The sequence below is a fragment of the Phacochoerus africanus genome, chromosome 1 (genome assembly GCF_016906955.1).
Source record: "Phacochoerus africanus isolate WHEZ1 chromosome 1, ROS_Pafr_v1, whole genome shotgun sequence".
NCBI lineage: Eukaryota > Metazoa > Chordata > Mammalia > Artiodactyla > Suidae > Phacochoerus > Phacochoerus africanus.
The window spans coordinates 266,170,719-266,191,712 of NC_062544.1; positions in this window are offsets into that span (position 1 = coordinate 266,170,719).

Consider the following 20,994-nt stretch of genomic DNA (forward strand, 5'->3'; position numbering starts at 1 on the left):
GGCTATCATATTTTCCTATAGTTTAGGTTGGTAAAAATATCCTTGGCAGTCTTTTAAAATTGTAAATATTATTCTCACTTATTTTAATTCATTAAATATAGCACTCCAGTTTTCATATCAACACTTTCAATGAATTACAACTGCCCACATTTTTACTTTGATTACTATAAATGCTTACAGTTCACATGCTTACACAGAACTAGTAGAACTTTCCTGCATGGGTACTTCCTGTTCTTATTTTAATTTGCTCATATAGGTATTCGTACCTTGTATTATTATTCTTCTATCTTTCCTTGTTTACTTTTAATTATTTAGAATATTTTGTGTAAATTGATCACTTTCCTTGTCTGTTTATATTTGGAATTTAAATTCTTTTCTTTGTAATTTATAGAAAATTTAAGTGAAATGTTGATATTAAAATATTTTTTCAATTGCAGCAAACATATTCTATCAGTCAAATTTTGCCTACATCTGTGTTTTTTATTAAACACGTTGTGATTAATTTTATTAAATCAAAACTTAGAATGCTATCAGTTTTATTTACAACTTACAAATTTGGTATAAGAAAATGGACATATTTTTGACATATAGTTTTCTAGTGATCTGAATATTTCTACAATATGATTTTCAGTGCAAACATTATATGGTTTATTTCTAAATGAGTCTCCAATGACCAGCTGATGTCCCATATGAATGTTTGTATTATTCTTTTTTTTTTTTTTTTGGTCTTTTCTAGGGCTGGCCCCATCTGCGGCATATGGAGATACCCAGGCTAGGGTTCTAATCAGAGCTATAGCTGCCTGCCTATACCAGAGCCACAGCAATTGAGGATCTGAGCTGCATCTGCGACCTACACCACAGATCACAGCAACACCAGATCCTTAACCCACTGATCAAGGCCAGGGATCAAACCCGCAACCTCGTGGTTCCTAGTCAGATTTGTTAACCACTGGGCCGCGATGGGAACTCCTATATTATTCTTTATCATTCCTCCATAACATATATTTTCTAATATATTCTAGTCTTAACTTTTAAAATCTTTCTTTGATCTAATATTTATTGAGTCATAAATGAGGAATATCCAGTAGGAAGTAGACACTTAATAATAACATTATGTACTTATTGATGGATTTACTCATTTTAAAGATTCCATGTTATTGTTTCACTTATTTCTACCAATAGTCTCATAATTTAAATAAAAAAATTATTCTACTCATTTATAACCCCAAATTTAAGCTCAAATGATTTAAGTCCACTGCTTTTAAATTGATATTTTGTGAGTTTTATACCAGGAGTCAAGCACTATGGCTTTCAGTGGGGTCTGATCCATTCTATTTTTGACTTTCCTGCTACCTGTATAAAAAGAGACTTGTAAATAGATTTATTTGATCAAAAAATAATATAGGGGGAGTGGAGCAAGATGTCAGAGGAGTAAGAGGTTGTGCTTACCTTCTCCCACAAACACATCAAAAAAACCCACCTCTACATGTAAAATGACTCACATGGAACATCAACTGAATGCTGGCAGAAGAACTTAAACCTCCAAAAAGGGCAAGAAACTCCTGACATAACTGGATAGAATAAAAGAAAAAAAAGGCAAAAGGAAACAGGATGGGACTGGCATTCCCGAGAGGGAGCGGTGAAGGAGAAAAGGAACCCAAATTCTGGGAAGCCACCTAACTGATGGAAAGATCAGCTGAGTCAGAGGGACCTCAAGGTCACTGAGAAAAGCTCAGCAGCTGGACTGAGAACAGCAAAGCAGAGTGAGAGCTGCACAGATCATCTGAACCACCGGCCTGGACACCACAGCCTGAGATGTTTGGGAGGTATCTGGACGCTGAGGCTTAGGCTCTGGAGGTCAGTCCTGGGGAGACGGCTGGAGTTGGCAGTGTGGAGACAGCCTGAGGGGCTAAATAGCAGTGAACCATGTATAGGGGAGTGGTACACCATGGACTGAGGAGGGGAATGCCATGGCAGAGGGAACCCAGGAGAAGCTCTACAGGAGAGGAAAGTCACCATTTTTGAGGAGGGCAAGAGGCGGAGGGGTGGACCACCATAGGAAACTCCCTGTACCGGAGCAAGCACATGCATATGGACTCTCAGAGGATGGGCGGCTCTGGTGTAGGCTATGGGTAGCAAGAAGCCTCTTGGTCCTTTAGGGGAGACTGGGAGCTTCCTGTGCAGGCTACTGGTGGCCAGGCACCTCTTGTGTGGGCTAAGGGCATCAGGGGGCTAAGTGTGATGTAGTGCCTCTTGCATGATCTACAGGTGGCAATCAGCTCAGATGCCAGAGGGAGGCCACCGCTGGGGACCAGTGAGTGGGCTCTACCTGCAACCCCAGTCACCTCAGGGTTTAGAAAAAAGAAAAAAAAGAGGGCACTGCAACCAAGCACCATATGCTGTTTCTCTCCTGGGAACACAACTGCTCTGCAGCTGCCACTGCCAAATGCTCTGGGTAGCACCCAGACACTTGATCACTGTTCCTTCCCAGGAATCTGCAACTAGGAGCAGCTTGTGCAGTACCTCTTATGGGGGCTAAGCAGGATGAGGTGCTTCTGGCATGGTCTACAGCAGGTGGAGGCAAACCATTGCACTTATCTCTGGCTCCAGAGGTGGGAGTAACTTGCTATCACTAGGGGTCCATGAACAGAAACCACGTGCAGCCCTATTCACCTCACGGGCACCACAGAAGAGGGCATTGTGACCGAACATCACCTGTGTTGCTCTCACACACCTGGGAACACAGCCACCCTGATGCTGCAAATGTCAAATGCTCTCGGTAGTACCCACATGACTGATCTCTGTCACTTCCCAGGATCCTGCAACTAGGAGCAGCCTGTCCAGCACCTCCTATAGGGGATAAGTGAGACAGGTTGCTTCATACATGGTCTAAAGATTACAGGGGAAACCACCACAGTTATCACTGACTCTAGAGATGGTCATGGTCTGCTCTCATTAGTGATTCCTGAACAGGCACCACTTGCAGTTCCAATCAGCTCAGAGGAGGGCATTGAATTCAAACACAAGGTATTGTTGCTCTCACTCCCCTGAGAATTCATGCACCCAGCTATTGCTACTCCCAAGTGCTCTGGTCACATTGTAGATCTGTCCAGAGCTAATTACCACTCGCCAGAGCCCTGCAACTAGGAGTAGCCTGTGCCACATTCCTGCAGTTCCTTGCTGCTGTTGAGAGCCCAATGACCAGGCACTGACTGCTGGCCCTATCCATTTGCCTCCTTCTCCCTGAAAACACACTAAGCATCCTGGGGATATCAGCCTGCTCACACCGAAGAAGGAGACAGCAAACATTCAAACTCCCACACCAAAAATAAATAGTAATCCCCTACAAAAATACAAAGGGGTATTCTTGTATAGAAGGAGCCTCATAAGACTATAGTTTGGCTTCCCCAAATTCACAGAAAAATAAAAACACAAGCAAGATGAATAAGCTCAGAAACCATTCCCAGTTAAAGCAACAGGAGAATTCACCTAAAGCAGTCAACAATGAAACAGACCTCTGCAGTCTGACAGACATTGAGTTAAGAAGGGAGGTAGTGAAAATACTGAAGGAAATAAGAGAGAATATGAACAGTAATGCAGATTCATTTAGAAAGGAAATAGAAAATATAAGGAGGAGACAAGAAAAAACTAGAAAATTCATTTGCAGAGATATATACTAAGCTAAAGGCAATAAAGACCAGAATGAATAATGCAGAGGAACAAATTAGTGACATGGAAGATAAAATAATGGAAATCACCCAAACAGGACAGCAGACAGAAAACCAAATCAAAAAACATGAAAGCAATATAAGAGACATATGGGATAATAGAAAGTGGGCCAATCTACACATAGTATGAACTCCAGAAAGAGAAGAAAAAGAAAAGGGGATTGAAAATACATTTGAAGAAATTATGGCTGAAAACTTTCCAAATCTAAAGGATACTGATTTCAGGGTAGAGGAACCACAGAGGGCCCCAAATAAGTTGAACTCAAACAGAGCCACACCAAGACATATTATAATAAATATGGCAAAAGTTAAAGATAAAGAAAGGATTATAAAGGCAGCAAGAGAAAACAAAGCATTAATTACAAGGGTACTCCCATAAGGCTATCAGTTGATTTCTCTACAGAAACACTACAGGCCAGAAGAGAGAGGCAAGAGATATTTAAAGTGCTGAAAGGAAAGAAATCTGCAAACAGAATACCCTAGCCAGCAAGAATATCATTTAAAATAGAAGGGGAAACAAAGAAATTCTCCAACAATCAAAAGCTAAAAGAGTACAGCAATACTAAACCCATTCTAAAAGAAATACTGAAAGGGCTACTCTAAATTAAAAAAAAAAGAGAGAGAGAGAGTGAGAAGAAGAATTAGGATGGAGGAAACCATAATTGGAAAGCAATCACTTAAATAAGCCAGCATACAGATCTAAACATGAAGATGCTAAAAAAAAAAAAAAGACATCAAAATCATACAATGTGGGGAAGGAAAGAAAGTAAATATAGATTCTTTTTTTATTTTAATGATGTGTATGAGCCTATATGATTATCAGGCTAAAGCAAGCAGATATAGGAAGGGGTTAACATACTTAAAAAATAGGGCAACCAGAAATCAAAACCAAATATTATATTCACAAAAACTGATAATTACTCAAGCATAAAATAAGTGGAAACCATCCAACCAAAAAAAGAAAAGAAGAAAAGACAAACATAGACTCAACTAAAAAACAAGGCTTAAAATGGCAATAAATACATATCTATCAATAATCACTTAAATGTCATGAACTGAATGCATCAATCAAAAGACACAGAGTGGCAGATTAGATGAAAAAGCAAAAACCTTCAATCTGCTGTCTACAAGAAACTCACCTTAGGGCAAAGGACACATATAGATAGAAAGTGAGGGGATGGGAAAAGATAATTCATGCCAATGGACAAGACAGGAAAGCAGGAGTTACAATACTCATATCAGATGAAATAGAATTTAAAACAAGGCCATAAAGAAAGACAAAGAAGGACAATATTTAACGGTTAAAGGATTCATTCAAGAAGAGGGTATCCAATCATCAATATGTATGCCTCTAATATAAGAACACCCAGATACTTCCAACAAATACTAACAAACATAAATGGAGAAACTGATGAGAATACAAACATAGTAGGAGACTTTAACACCCCACTCACATCAATGGACAGATTCTCTAGACAGAAAATCATTAAGGCAACAGAGATCCTAAAGGACACAATAGAAAATGTAGAGTTAATTGACATTTTCAGAATGTTACATACAAAAAAATCAGAATATGCATTCTCCTCAAGTGCTCATGGAACATTCTCAAGAATTAATCACATACTGGGGCACAAAGTTAACCTCAACAAATTTAAGAGTACAGAAATTAATTCAAGTGTCTTCTCTGACCAAAATGGCATAAAACTAGAAATCAACCACAGGAAAAGAAACTAGAAAAAACTTAGTACATTGAGACTAAAAAAAAAAAAAATGCTACTAAATAAACCAATGAATCAATGGAGAAATCAAGAAGGAAATAAAAAAGTACCTCGAGACAAATGATAATGAAGACACAATCACTCATAATCAATGGGATGCCACAAAAGCAGTGCTCAGAGGGAAGTTCATAGCAATACAGGCCTTCCTCAAAAAAGAAGGAAATTAATCCACCACCTAAATGAATTATAAAAAGAAGGACAAACAAAACCTAAAGTAAGCAGAAGGAAGGCAGTCATAAAAATCAAAGAGGCAATCAAGAAAATAGAGATTAAACAAAACAATAGAAAAAATATCAATGAAACCAAGAGCTGGTCTTTGAAAAGGCAAACAAAATTGACAAACCTCTGGCTAGACTCACCATGAAGAGGAGAGGAAAAAAACCCAAATAAACAAAATCAGAAATGAAAAAGGAGAAATCACAATGGATGCTACAGAAATACGAAAAACCATGAGAGAATACTATGAACAATTGCACGCTAATAAATTTGACAACCTGGAAGGAATGGACAACTTTCTAGAGACTTACAGCCAGCCAAAACTGAATCAAGAAGAAATACATAAATTGAACAGACCAATCACTGAAAACAAAAATGAGTATGTCATAAAAACACTCCCTACAAATAAAAGTCCAGGACCAGATGGCTTTGCAGACAAATTCTACCACACATAAAAGAGGAGCTTATGCCCACCCTCCTTAAACTTTTTCAAAAGGTTGAAGAAGAAGGAACACTCCCAAAGACATTCTATGATGCCACCATCACCCTCATTCCAAAACCAGACAAAGATACCAAAAAAGAGAACTATCGGCCAACATCTTTGATGAATTTAGATGCAAAAATTCTCAACAACATTTTAGCCACCTGAATCCAACAACACATCAAAAAGATCATACACCACGACCAGGTGGGATTCATCCCAGGTGCACAAGGATGGTTCCACATACGCAAATCCATCAACATCATACACCACATTAACAAAAGAAAAGTCAAAAACCACACGATCATCTCGATAGATGCAGAAAAAGCATTTGACACAGTCCAACATCCATTCATGATCAAAACTCTCACCAAAGTGGGTACAGAGGGAACATACCTTAACATAATCAGAGCCATTTTTGACAAACCCACAGCAAATAGAATACTCAATGGAGAAAAGCTGAAAGCCTTTCCACTAAAATGTGGAACAAGACAAGGATGTCCACTCTCACCACTGTTATTCAACACAGTACTGGAAGGCCTAGCCACAGCAATCAGACAAACAAAAGAAATAAAAGGCATCCAAATAGGAAGAGAAAAGATAAAACTGTCACTGTATGCAGATGACATAATACTACATATAGAAAACCCTAAGGACTCCACCTAAAAACTACTTGAACCGATCAACAAATTCAGCAAAGTAGCAGGATATAAGATTAACATTCAGATATCAGTGGTATTTCTGTACACTAACAATGAAACTTTGGAAAAGGATTACAAAAACACAGTATCTTTTAAAACTGCACCCCCCAAAATCAAATACCTGGGAATACACCTGACCAAGGATCCAAAAGACTATATGCTGAGAACTACACAACATTAATCAAGGAAATTAAAGAAGATGTAAAGAATTGGAAAGATATTCCATGCTTCTCAGCTGGAAAAATTAATGTTGAGAAAATGGCCGTACTACCCAAAGCAACCTACAGATTCAATACAATCCCTATCCAATTACCCAGGACATTTTTCACAGAACTAGAGAAAACAATCCAAAAATTTATAGAGAACCACAAAAGACCCAGAATTGCCAAAGCAATTCTGAGGAACAAAAACCAAGCAGGAAGCACAACTCTCCCAGACTTCAGGCAATATTACAAAGCCACAGTCCTCAAGAGAGTGTGGCACTGGTACCAAAACAGACAGGCAGACCAATGGAACAGAATAGAGAACCCAGAAAGAAACCCAGACACCTATGGTCAATTACTCTTGGACAAAGGAGGCAAGAACATAAAATAGGAAAATTTCTTTTCAGGAAAAATTGCTGGGAAACCTGGACAACTGCATGCAAATCAGTGAAACTAGAACACACCCTCACACCAGGCACAAAAATAAACTCAAAATGGCTGAAAGACTTAAACAGAAGACAAAACACCATCAAACTCCTGGAAGAGAACGCAGGCAAAACATTCTCTGACATCAACCTTACCAATGTTTTCTCAGGTCAGTCTTCCAAAGCAACAGAAATCAAAGCAAAAATGAACCAGTGGGACCTAATCGAATGGACAAGGTTTGCGCAGCAAAGGAAACCCAAAAGAAAACAAAAAGACAACTTACAGAATGGAAGAAAACAGTTTCAAATGATGCAACTGACAGGGGCTTAATCTCTAAAATATCCAAGCAACTTGTACTAACTCAACAGCAAAAATCCAACAACCCAATGGAAAAATGGGCAAAAGACCTCAATAGACATTTCTTCAAGGACGATATACAGATGGTCAACAAGCACATGAAACCATGCTCACCATCCCTGATTATTAGAGAAATGACAATCAAAAGTACCATGAGATACTACCTTACACCAGTCAGAATGGCCATCATTAATAAGTCCACAAATAGCAAGTGCTGGAGGGGGTGTGGAGAAAAGGGAACCCTCCTGCACTGATGGTGGGAATGTAAACTGGTACTGCCACTATGGAGAACAGTATGTAAGTACCTTATAAATCTATACATAGAACTACCAGATGACCCAATAATCCCACTCTTGGGCATACATCTGGACAAAACTTTCTTTAAAAACTACTCATTCACCCGCATGTTCATTGCAGCACTATTCACAATGGACAAGACATGGAAACAACCCATATGTCCATTGTTAGATGATTGAATTAGGAAGATGCGGTATATATATACATAATGGAATATTACTTAGCAATAAAAATAACAAAATAATGCCACTTGCAGCAATGTGGATAGAACTAGACTCTCATCCTGAGTGAAGTAAGTCAGAAAGAGAAAGACAAATACCATATGATATCACTTATATATGGAATCTAATATATGACATAAAGGAAACTCTCCACAGAAAAGAAAATCATGGACTTGGAGAATAGACTTTTGTTGCCAAGGGGGGAGGGGGAGGGAGTGGGATGGATGGGGACCTTGGGGTTAATAGATGTAGACTTGCCTTTAGAATGAATTAGCAATGAGATCCTGCTCTGTAGCACTGAGAACTATATCTAGTCACTTATGATGGAGCATGATAATGTGAGAAAAAAGAATGTATACATGTATGTGTAACTGGGTCACCTTGCTGTACAGCAGAAAATTGACAGAACACTGTAAACCAGCTAAAATGGAAGAAATTAAAAATCATTATATTAACTAAATAATAATAATAATATGGAATGTTTCTATTTCCACTAGCTAAATACTAATGTAATAAATAACAAAATTCTTAACAGTTTAATTTTTTCTGTCTTATTGTAATATATAGTCCTTAAACATTTGTATACCAGAGCTCGTTGTTTATCAGTTTTGAGTAGTTACTAGAATGTGACTTTTCTTCCACAGAAGGACAATACATATATAATGTCCATGCATCATGTGATTAACAATGTTGATTTTGAAAAAATTGTTAACTTATTTTGATGAGCCCTGAGTTGTTGTGGAGTAGTAGGAACAGAATTCAATAGAGTAAGTTTTTCCAATTTTCCCTAATTATAGTAAAACTTATGTTTAATTTGGTCTAACTACACTATTAATCTTCTTTTATAGTTTTTAATTTTCTGTAAAAATGTCCACTTAGTTTTTTGTATTCTCCTTTGAAAGATGATCTTACTTGTTGGTATTTCCATTTCATATAAATAATTCATGTCACTAGAAGGAAATAACTAATTTATATCTTTACATTTTCCTAGTAAATGCCACCTATTTACGTCTGGCAAGATTTTGGGTCATGTCAAATATTAATTTCAAATATTAATTTTGCTATTTTTAAAAAATTTACTCTTTTTGATGATAGATATTCAAACTGGTGAAATATAATATCTGTGAAAACATTGCTTCTTCCATGGGAGTACTATGCATTTAAATTATTTCTAAAGATAAAACTACAAAGTAAGCCCATCTTTCAAGATGCAACTATGAACTATGACATTTTATATATATATATATATATATATATATATATATATATATATTATTTTTTTTTGTCATTTGGACGTATACTCATTTGGGAAATTAAAGAACCTTAAGATGTATGTAGCACTGGCAGTTTTCCTTTCTAGTTGTGTTAGTGCCTTTCTATTTGCATTCAGTTCATTAGTTATCCTTTTCTCAATGGTGAGAATTGCACTTAAGGAATTTAAAAGAATCTTCTGTGATCACCTAATCAAACACTCAGAGAAAGATCCCTCCACTTCTGTGATGTTAGCCTCTTACTTAGCGAAGGAAAATGTATTAGTTCATTACATTTTAAAAGGCACTTACTGCTAGAGTACTTTTCTTCCACAGTTAATTTTCATCCATTCTTCTGTTGTAATAGCCTTTCCCCATCTCAGTCCACTAGTAGAACTGGAAAATAGCTGATTAGGATGATGTTGCCTTTTTAATAAATTTGCATGTATAAGGACAGACATGTCATGATATCCATGGCTATCTCCTTTGCAGACTTAATAGTAGTAACATTTTTCTCTAATAGAATCTTTTAAATCTTAATGCTCATCTAATGACACATTTCAAAGCCCATCTGGAAATTGTGATAACAAAATGCACTAAGGCTCTGTGAGTTTTAAAGTAGGTCTTTAAACCAGGCCTTTATACATGGAAGCAATGTAGCACATGACAGCTACCAATCACACATCTTCAGTTTTTAGCAGTGCCCAGAAATTCTTTCAGGATGGAATTAAAGGTTAGGAATAAGGTTTGATTTCAGGCAGCACGTCCGTGGGTCTTGATCAGAGGCAGAACATTTCTGTAGGCCTCAAAAATATTTTGTGTTTAAATTAAACATGTAGCCACCTAGATGGGGCTAAACCAGCCAGGACTGGATCCTATGGTTGGGTTACTGGGGCTGGTTCAGTAATATGGGTGCATTTCATTGTGCTCAACCCTCATTCTGTGTGGGTTGCTGGATCCTCTTTTCCATTGGATCTTAGTTGTCTCAGTTGGACTTGACCTCTGCTCTAACTAGAGTTGGAATTTTTGCCGGATTCCTCTAATCTCCTATGCTATTTCAGATTTAGATCTTTACTTTACTTGGTCTGTGGAAAGATACCAGATGGTTGTGTGCAAAAATAGCTGTGCATTCAAAACCAATCAGAAATGACATAAGCAATTTGGTGAAGAGATGCCAGGGGCCAGGGGAGCTGGCATGCTATTATTACACAATAGCAATTTCATAAGAAATAGGAAGCCATCCCATTGACATTCTCTTCCCCACAAAGTTATTTCTTATTCTTCATACTTGAGAAACTGCATACACAATTTCTCAATAAACCTCACCCTAACTCATCTGAAGTGCTAACCTGTTACAACTTATATATTAGTCAGAATTCATGTGTTCAAGAGGCAGAAACCATGCAAGCACCAGAAGCAAAAGCAAAGCAAAGGTGCTAATAATTATATAAAAACTCAGATTTTAAAAATTAGAAAAGGAACTTAAAACTGAGGAAATTTACTTCTCAAGAAAGAGAGTATTGTTCTCTTTTTGCTGAGTTCTGATCAAAATCTGTGGGTAAAATAAGTACATTGAAGTAAACCTTACAACTAATAGCTCACCCTGAGGAGCAGGCTGTGGAGTCTAAAGTCAATAGTCAATGTTAAATTTTCCTCTTTGATAATATTTTACCTTTTATCCTAGATTTCAGGAATGCCAAAAAATGATTTCTGACATTTTAACCAAAGATAGAACATTGTGGATTGTTTTTAAAAATTCCCCACTCACAAGCATGTATCTATGACACTTAAACTGATTCACTGCAAATACTTTTTATAGGACTTTCATTATTCATCCTTGCATTCTTCTGTTTATTCAATAATTATTTTATGATCTTGCTCTATGTTTTAGAGGTTATAAATATAAAAATAAAATAGACTCTGATGCAGAGTAGATAGATATAGAAAGATACAGAGGCAGATATCTAGATTTTAAAAAAGTGATGGATAGATGATACGGTATGTTAGATACCATACACTATACACAAGAATATAGGTATCAACAGCCAATTCTCATAACAAAGAAAATGCACAATCTGTTTGAATATTCAACTTATTTGCATAATGCAGATCAGGGAATGTAACTCAGAAATGCACTTTAAAGTGGGACTTGAGAACTTCCACTTATGGTTAGGTCTAGATGGTTGTGGATAACCATTACTACCACAGAAATAACGAGAAATCACAATATTAAAAATAAAGTATATGGTTTTCTCTAAAGCCATAATGTAATCTAAAAGAATTAACTATTGGGAGATACCCTTCATAGGTGAACAAGGGACAAAAAGCACTTTTATTTATTTTATTTTTTTTAGCCAGCCCTGGCATGTGGAAGTTCCCAGGTCAGGGACAGAACTTATACCATAGCAGTGAATCGAGTCACAGCAGTGACAATGTGGGATCCTTGACACACACCAAAGAACTCTAAGAAGCACTTTTATAACATGAATCCTGTTGCTGAGGTTGAGATCAGAGCAGATGGGGAGACTTTTTCTGCAGTCTGAGGAAAATAGCATTTGGAAAAATAGCCACATTTTGACCAACTCTGGGTTGGTGTGTTAGATTTTTATCTGAAAGAACCCCAAATACACAGTTAATCCTCTTTGACAAGTAATTCTCTTTTATGGGAACTCTCTGTAAGCAGAAATTGGGATTAGCATTGGAAAATCAAAAATGATGATGTGTCCTTATAGCCTGACACTATGAGAGACTCCTGAACTTGACTACTTCTGGTATTAGAGGGCACTAAATTTATCATCTTGCAATCCATTGTTCCTTAATATCATGTTCAGTAATCTTACAGCCTTACAGTCTTGAAGTCCCACATACTCACAATGTAACAGTCTCAAAAACTTGTAGCATTGTGGATTCCCAAGTGTTTGAGATAGCAACTCAGAGATATAAAAAAGTGAGGAAAATTCATTTAGGATAAATGCAAAGAAGATACACTAATTTAGGGGTAAATATAAAGACAATGGATGAAAAGAAAAAAATAAAACGTGAACTCTGAAATACTTATCCAAGAAAAAATATTTTTTTCAACAACAAAGTTTGAACAAATATTTTCAGATTTAAAACTGAAATAATCTATTGCCAGTATACCCATATTATAAGAAAAGCTAAAGGAAACGCTCTAGGCTAAGGAAATATACCAGATGGAACAAGACAGAATGAATACCAGAAAGCATAAATGTGTGGGCATAAATAAAAGCTCATTTTATCACATATTTATCTTTATTTTACTTAAAGGATAATTTATCTTTTCAAGCAAGATAATAACAATGTATTATGAAGTTTATAACATGTAGAATTAAAATATGTGAAAGGAGCTCCCCTGTGGTACAGTGGGTTAAGGGCCCAGCGTTGTCACCGCAGCAACTTGCTGCTGTGGCATGGGTTTGATCCCTGGTCTAGGAACTTCCACATGCTGTGGATATGGCCAAAAAAATGTGACAGCAGGAGCATCAAGGGTGAGTGGGACCCTTACCTTGTTCATGAAATAGTATGAGATTATTTGAAAGCATACATTGATTTCTTTAAAGTAAATGATATAATCTCCAGAGAATCAAACAAAACACTCACACATGAGAAAAGATGTTGCTATTAAGTTACAAGAGTTTCTCCCTCACCCACATTCTCTTCCCTTCTCTTAATGAATAATTCAGTTTTAAAGCTATTAGCTGGATGAGAGCTCATCAGGTATCCACTTCTGTGTTGAAGAATGCTGTTGTAGCCCAGAGCAGAGCGTTAGGACCCAAGGAGAAGGAACGGGGAATGTCCATGGCTGGCCTGATGAGCCAGACCCAGGCAGGATGCAGAGGGGTGATTTTGAGAGTGTTAAAGGAACTCCAGAAAAATGGAAGGGTTTTCTATGCAGGAGTATTTCTCCCTTTCAGGTGTGTAGCTTACATGGATGGGTAAGGCATCCTGAATGAGAAACCTAACATGGCAAATCAAAGCAAAAAAAGAGATTGAGGAATGCCTCCACCCAGGGAATAATCCAGCATGAGGAGGCAGAGGGCAAGTATTGGGAAGCAGACATCCATGATTGGGGATTCTGGGATGTAGTGTGTCACAGAGGAGTAGTTGGAGAAGGACAGCCCCATGGAGGTGGACTGTTAGAGCCAGTGCAGTGTGCAGAGGTATTCATGAGTAAGGAGAGCATCAATATGACAGCAACGTCAGGGGATGACTTGCCCAACATGTCAGATCTGGAGCAAGATGCAAGAGCATCCATACAGACAGATTGATTCCATATATATAATTTTATTTTTAAGGCCACACCTGCAGCATATGGAAGCTCCCAGGCTAGGGATTGAATCAGAGCTACAGTGGCTGGCCTATGCCACAGACACAGCAAGACCAGAGAAGAGACTCATCTGAGACCTATGATGCAGTTTGTGGCAACACTGGTTCCTTAACCCAATGAATGAGGCAAGGGATTGAACCCACATCCTTATGGATACAAGTGGGATTCTTACCCACTAAGCCATGATGAGAACTCCAATAGACTGACAATTTTAAGTGAAGAGTTAATGCCTCAATGGGATGAGGTGGGAGTATTCATGGGAGGTCTGGTGTGGGGTCTTAGAAAGTGAGCATAGCAAGTAGGGGGCCAGAGCATGAGCTGGGTGATAAAGTAATCTGCAGAGGGAGAAGGGTGGTTGTAGAGATAGTGCATCGATTGATTTACTATCAATTGAGGGATTGATAAAATAATTAAATGTATTAAGAACAACAGGATCCTAGTTCTCACTGGAAATATGAAGAAAAAAATAGAAAACACTTTGACTTTAGGGTTAACAGGACTGATGTGAATTTATGCTTTTTAAAATTAAAGATATTGCTTCTTAGAGAAGTTTTAGATTCACAGCAAAGGTGAATGGAAGGTACAGAGAATTCCCATATACTTCTGCCTTTGCACAGGCATGGTTTCCCTAATTATTAACACCCCCTTCCCAGAGTGATACAGTTATAACAATTGATGGACCTACATTGATATATTATAACATTATAATTATCAAAGGTTCATTATTTTAGGTTTAACTCTTGGTGTTCTATGTTAAAGGGGTTTGGACAAATGTATGGCAGATGTCCATTATTGCCCTAAAACAAGTTAGTGTTCTACTTATTCATTCCTTCCCTAATCCCTGCCAACTACTAACTACTGCTGATTTACTGTTTCCATTCTTTTACATTTTTCTAAATGCTTCACAAAAATTAACTCATCATTTAAGGTGTGTGTCTAGTTTATTTTTTGCATGTGGCTGTTTATTTGTTCCAACATCATTTGTTGAAGAGATAATCTTTGCCCTGTTGTATTGCCTATTTTTTTCCTTGTTGGATATCAGTTGACTGTGTTAGTGTGGGTCTATTTCTGGGCCATCTATTCTTTTCCATTGATCTATTTGTGTCTTGATTATTGTCTTGATTACTGTAGCTTTATAGTAAGTCTTGAAGTAGAGTAGTGTCAGTACCCCAACTTTGTTATTCTTCAACATTCTGTTTGCTAACCTGGATTTTACCTCCCTATATAGATTTCAGAATTAGGTGGTTGGTAATCACAAAATAACTTGCTGGGGTTTTGATCCAAACTGCATTAAATTTATAGATCAAGTTAGGAAAACATCATGAAAATATTGAGTCTTCTTACCCAAGAACATGGACTGCCTCTCCATTTTTCGAGCTCTTTGATTTCTTTCACTAGAGTTTTGTAGGTATTTTTTTTTCATATCAATCTTGTACAACATATTTTGTTATTGTTCTACCAAAGTATTTCATTTTTTGGATGCCATTGTAAGTGGCATTGTGCTTTTAATTTCAAATTTCACTTTTTTATTCCTGGTGTATGGAAAACTAATTGACTTTTGTATGTTCAACTTGTATCCTGCAACTTTGCTTTAATTGTGTATTAGGTCTAGGAATATTTCTATTTTTCCCTTATTTTCTAAACAGATGATCTTGTCATCTGCTAACGAAGACAGTTTTATTACTTCCTTCTCAATCTGTACATTTGTTTTCCTCTTGTCTTATTGAATTCCAAGGACTTAGAATACATTGTTTCATGTTATCATGAAATATTATGTTAACTGTAGTTTTTTTGTAGATATTCTTCAAGTTGATGAAGAAGTCTTATTTTACTTAGTTTGTATCACAAATATGTATTGGTTTATTCATACTTTCAATATACACTTTGAACTAATCACTGGGTGTAAAGTGTGAGCAAACATATATATCACATATGCAAGCATGTATACTTATATATTTAGGAAATATATATCATACATATTATACATATGCATATATGGATATTTCTCTGTATATACATTTATATAGCACTGAAAAGGCCCGACATAGTGACACCTCAACAGCAACGAGCACACTTGTGAGATTCTAAAAGTTCTTCTACACTTAAAGAATGCACACTCCCTTGGAATAGTGGCTGATTCCAGGTCTGAGACTGTGAAGATAAAAGATGAAGTTGAGCATATTTTTCTAGTTTCTAAGTATTCAATTTTTTGTTAGTATAAAATGGAAAACTGCAGCATTATGAGGAAGACGGTTTGTAGAAAACACCTTAAACCATTTATTAAATTAAAAATAATCACTGATATAGTGGCTTTCAACCAAAGGCAATTTTCTTTCCCTGAACTGTTGGCTTCTGTTGGGTGGAGGAGAAGGATGTTGCTGACCAACACACGATGTACCAGAGTATCACACACGACGGAAATTATCCAGCCCCAAAGGCCAATTGATCAGATGTGAGAAACCCTACAATAATGGGGCAAATAGAAATCATATGCAACCTGATGGGACGGAGTGAAAAGAACACAATATTTATTATATAATATATACGGCAAAAGTGTATAATATGAAGCCAACCTTCAGGAAACAGGCAACAAACAAAAACCAAAGCACTGTCTAAAAATAGCTTGTTTAAAATGCCTCAAGATTGTGAGAGTCAAATAAAGACTGAAAAATTCTTCCAGACAGAAGGACACTAAAGTGACATGCCCACTAAATGCAACTTTTTATTCTAAACTAGTTCTTTTTGCTATATATATCATTATTAAACATTTTTGGTTGATGAATGCAAACTGTTACATTTGAGATGGATAGGCAATGGAGTCCTACTGTACAACGCAGGGAACTGTGTATGACTAGGTGATGCTGCTGTACAATAGAAATTGAAAAGATTGTAAATCAACTATAATTTTAAAGAAATAACTGAAGAAAGTGGAGTCTGAAAAGTGGAAGGTAGTAATACAGTGATGTTAATTTCTTAATATTGATGTTGGAAATAAACACTAAGGCATTTGGTAAAGTCATTACTTTTGATGGTTCCTTTGAGTCAATTGTCAAAGCTAAACAAACCACTAAGATAGAAGGGAGGGCTGTGGTCATTATAAAAGTCAATGCCTTCTCCCGGTCATTCAATCAAAATTAATCTGGATGCTGATGAAGAATTCTGAAACATAATTAAAGCCCATAATCAATTGATTTTAACCTGGGGAGATATCTTTCTCTATGGATAAAATCTTGAGGTCCAGCCCATGGAATTCTAGCTTGCCTATGATTTTCCCTTCCTGATGGCCTGCCTTGTGGATCCCAGGCTTCTTTGGGCAGAACCCAAAATCACATAGCCAATTCCTAATAATACACATTCTAATAGCTTTACCCTCTATTGTTTCTGGTTCTTTGGTTGATCTTTGAGTGATACATTACTGGTTCAAAGGTTTGGGAAAAAAATTTAATGTATTTGCAGGTTTTCTATAAATTTTGATTATTTAAAAATTAGAAAGAAAAGCCAATAGGAAGACAAAATGGAATAGTAAAGAGAAAAATGGAGAACTTTGTTGGTTGAAGAATGCAGAAAGGCCATTTCAGGAAAAGGAGAACACAGGTGGAAAGAGACAATAATAGAGTCCATCACTGAAACACTATTCAACCAATAACAGGTGAGAAGTTTACTAGAACAATAATGTAGTTCTCGTGAGACATGTGGGCAAAGCAGAAGATAAAACATGAGTATATTGTTTAAACCAGAATATGATGAACAATTTATGCAATGCTAAGGTATATGCAATGAAATTTGGAGCAATAAAAATTTAAAGAAGGTAGGTAATTACTATTGTATCACAGTTTATTTGCAAAAAATATATCCGAAATTGGATGCGATGGTGGATAGGAATACATGATAGGGTCTTTGAGCACAGGTGAAAGAAATTTAATCTTGCTAACAAAGTAACACACAATCCTCTTTATATGTTTGATAAAATTCACCTGTGAAGCCATCTGGTCCTGGACTTTTATTTGTAGGGAGTGATTTTATGACCTCTTCAATTTCATTTCTAGTGATCGGTCTGTTCAGTTGGTCTGTTTCTACTTGATTCAGTTTTGGCAGGCTGGAAGATTCTAGAAAATTGTCCATTTCTTCCCGATTGTCAAACTTGTTGCCGTAGAGTTGTTCATAGTATTCTCTTATGGTTTTTTGTATTTCTGCTGTATCCGTTGTGACTTCTCCTTTTTCATTTATAATTTTGGTGATTTGGGTTCTTTCTCTCTTCTTTTTAGTGAGTCTGGCCAGGGGTTTGTCAATTTTGTTCACCTTTTCAAAGAACCAGCTCTTGGTTTTATTCATTTTCTCTATTGTTTTTTGAGTCTCTATTTTATGGATTTCTTCTTTGATCTTTATAATTTCCTTCCTGCTGCTGACTTTAGGACTTTTTTTTTTTTTTTTTTTCTAATTCATTTATGTGGAGGGTTAAGTTGTCCATTTGGGATCTTTCTTCTTTTTGGAGAAAGGCCTGTATTGCTGTAAATTTCCCTCTGAGCACTGCTTTCGCAGCATCCCATAGATTTTGAGCAGTTGTGTCTTCATTATCATTTGTTTCAAGGTAGTTTTTAATTTCCTTCTTGATTTCCTCATTGACCCATTGGTTTTTTAGTAGCATGTTGTTTAGTCCTCCTTAAACTCTTTCAAAGGTTGGAGAAGAAGGAATACTCCCAAAGACATTCTATGATGCCACCATCACCCTCATTCCAAAACCTGACAGAGATACCACCAAAAAAGAAAACTATCGCCCAATATCATTGATGAATATAGATGCAAAAATTCTCAACAAAATCTTAGCCAACCGAATCCAACAACATACCAAAGAAATTATATACCATGACCAGGTTGGGTTCATCCCAGGTTCACAAGGATGGTTCAACATATGCAAATCAATCAGCATCATACACCACATTAACAAAAGAAAAGTCAAAAATCATATGATCATCTCAATAGATGCAGAAAAAGCATTTGACAAAGTCCAACATCCATTCATGATCAAGACCCTCGCCAAACTGGGTATAGAGGGAACATTCCTGAATATAATCAAAGCCATTTATGAGAAACCCACAGCAAATATAATCCTCAATGGGGAAAAACTGAAAGCCTTCTCACTCCAATCTGGAACAAGACAGGGATGCCCACTCTCACCACTGCTCTTTAACATAGTTTTGGAAGTCCTAGCCACAGCAATTAGACAAACCAAAGAAATAAAAGGCATCCATATAGGAAGAGGAGAGATCAAACTGTCACTGTATGCAGATGACATGATACTCTACATAGAAAACCCTAAGGACTCAACCCCAAAACTCCTTGAACTGATTCATAAATTCAGCAAGGTAGCAGGATATAAGAGTAACATTCAGAAGTCAGTTGCATTTCTGTATACCAGCAATGAAACATTAGAAAAGGAATACAAAAACACGATACCTTTTAAAATTGCACCTCACAAAATCAAATACCTCGGAATACACCTGACCAAGGAGGTAAAGGACCTATATGCCGAGAACTATAAAACTTTAATCAAAGAAATCAAAGAAGATGTAAAGAAATGGAAAGATATTCCATGTTCCTGGATTGGGAAAATCAATATTGTAAAAATGGCCATACTACCCAAAGCAATCTACAGATTCAATGCAATCCCTATCCGATTACCCAGGACATTTTTCACAGAACTAGAACAAACAATCCAAACATGTATATGGAACCACAAAAGACCCAGAATCGCCAAAGCAATCCTGAGAAACAAAAACCAAGCAGGAGGCATAACTCTCCCAGACTTCAAGAAATACTACAAAGCCACAGTCATCAAAACAGTGTGGTACTGGTATCAAAACAGACAGACAGACCAGTGGAACACAATAGAGAATCCGGAAATCAACCCGGACACCTAGGGTCAATTACTCTTTGACAAGGGAGGCAAGAACATAAAATGGGAAAAAGAACATCTATTCAGCAAGCATTGCTGGGAAACCTGGACAGCTGCATGCAAAGCAGTGAAACTAGAACACACCCTCGCACCATGCACAAAAATAAACTCCAAATGGCTGAAAGACTTAAATATACGACAGGACACCATCAAACTCCTAGAAGAAAACATAGGCAAAACACTCTCTGACATCAACATCATGAATATGTTCTCAGCTCAGTCTCCCAAAGCAAGAGAAATTAGAGCAAAAATAAACCCATGGGACCTCATCAAACTGAAAAGCTTTGGCACAGCAAAGGAAACCCAAAAGAAAACAAAAAGACAACTTACAGAATGGGAGAAAATAGTTTCAAATGATGTAATCGACAAGGGCTTAATCTCTAGAATATATAAACAACTGATACAACCCAACAGCAAAAAAGCCAATCAATCAATGGAAAAATGGGCAAAAGCCCTGAATAGACATTTCTCCAAAGAAGATATACAGATGGCCAACAAACACATGAAGAAATGCTCAACATCGCTGGGTATAAGAGAAATGCAAATCAAAACTACCATGAGATATCACCTCACACCAGTCAGAATGGCCATCATTAATAAACCCACAAATAAGAAGTGCTGGAGGGGCTGTGGGGAAAAGGGAACCCTCCTGCACTGTTGGTGGGAATGTGAACTGGTACAGCCACTATGGAGAACAGTTTGGAGATACCTTAGAAATCTATACATAGACCTTCCATATGACCCTGCAATCCCACTCTTGGGCATCTATCCGGACAAAACTCTACTTCAAAGAGACACGTGCACCCGCATGTTCATTGCAGCACTATTCACAATAGCCAGGACATGGAAACAACCCAAATGTCCATCGACAGAGGATTGGATTCAGAAGAGGTGGTATATATACACAATGGAATACTACTCAGCCATAAAAAAGAATGACATCATGCCATTTGCAGCAACATGGATGGAACCAGAGAATCTCATACTGAGTGAAATGAGCCAGAAAGACAAAGACAAATACCATATGCTACCACT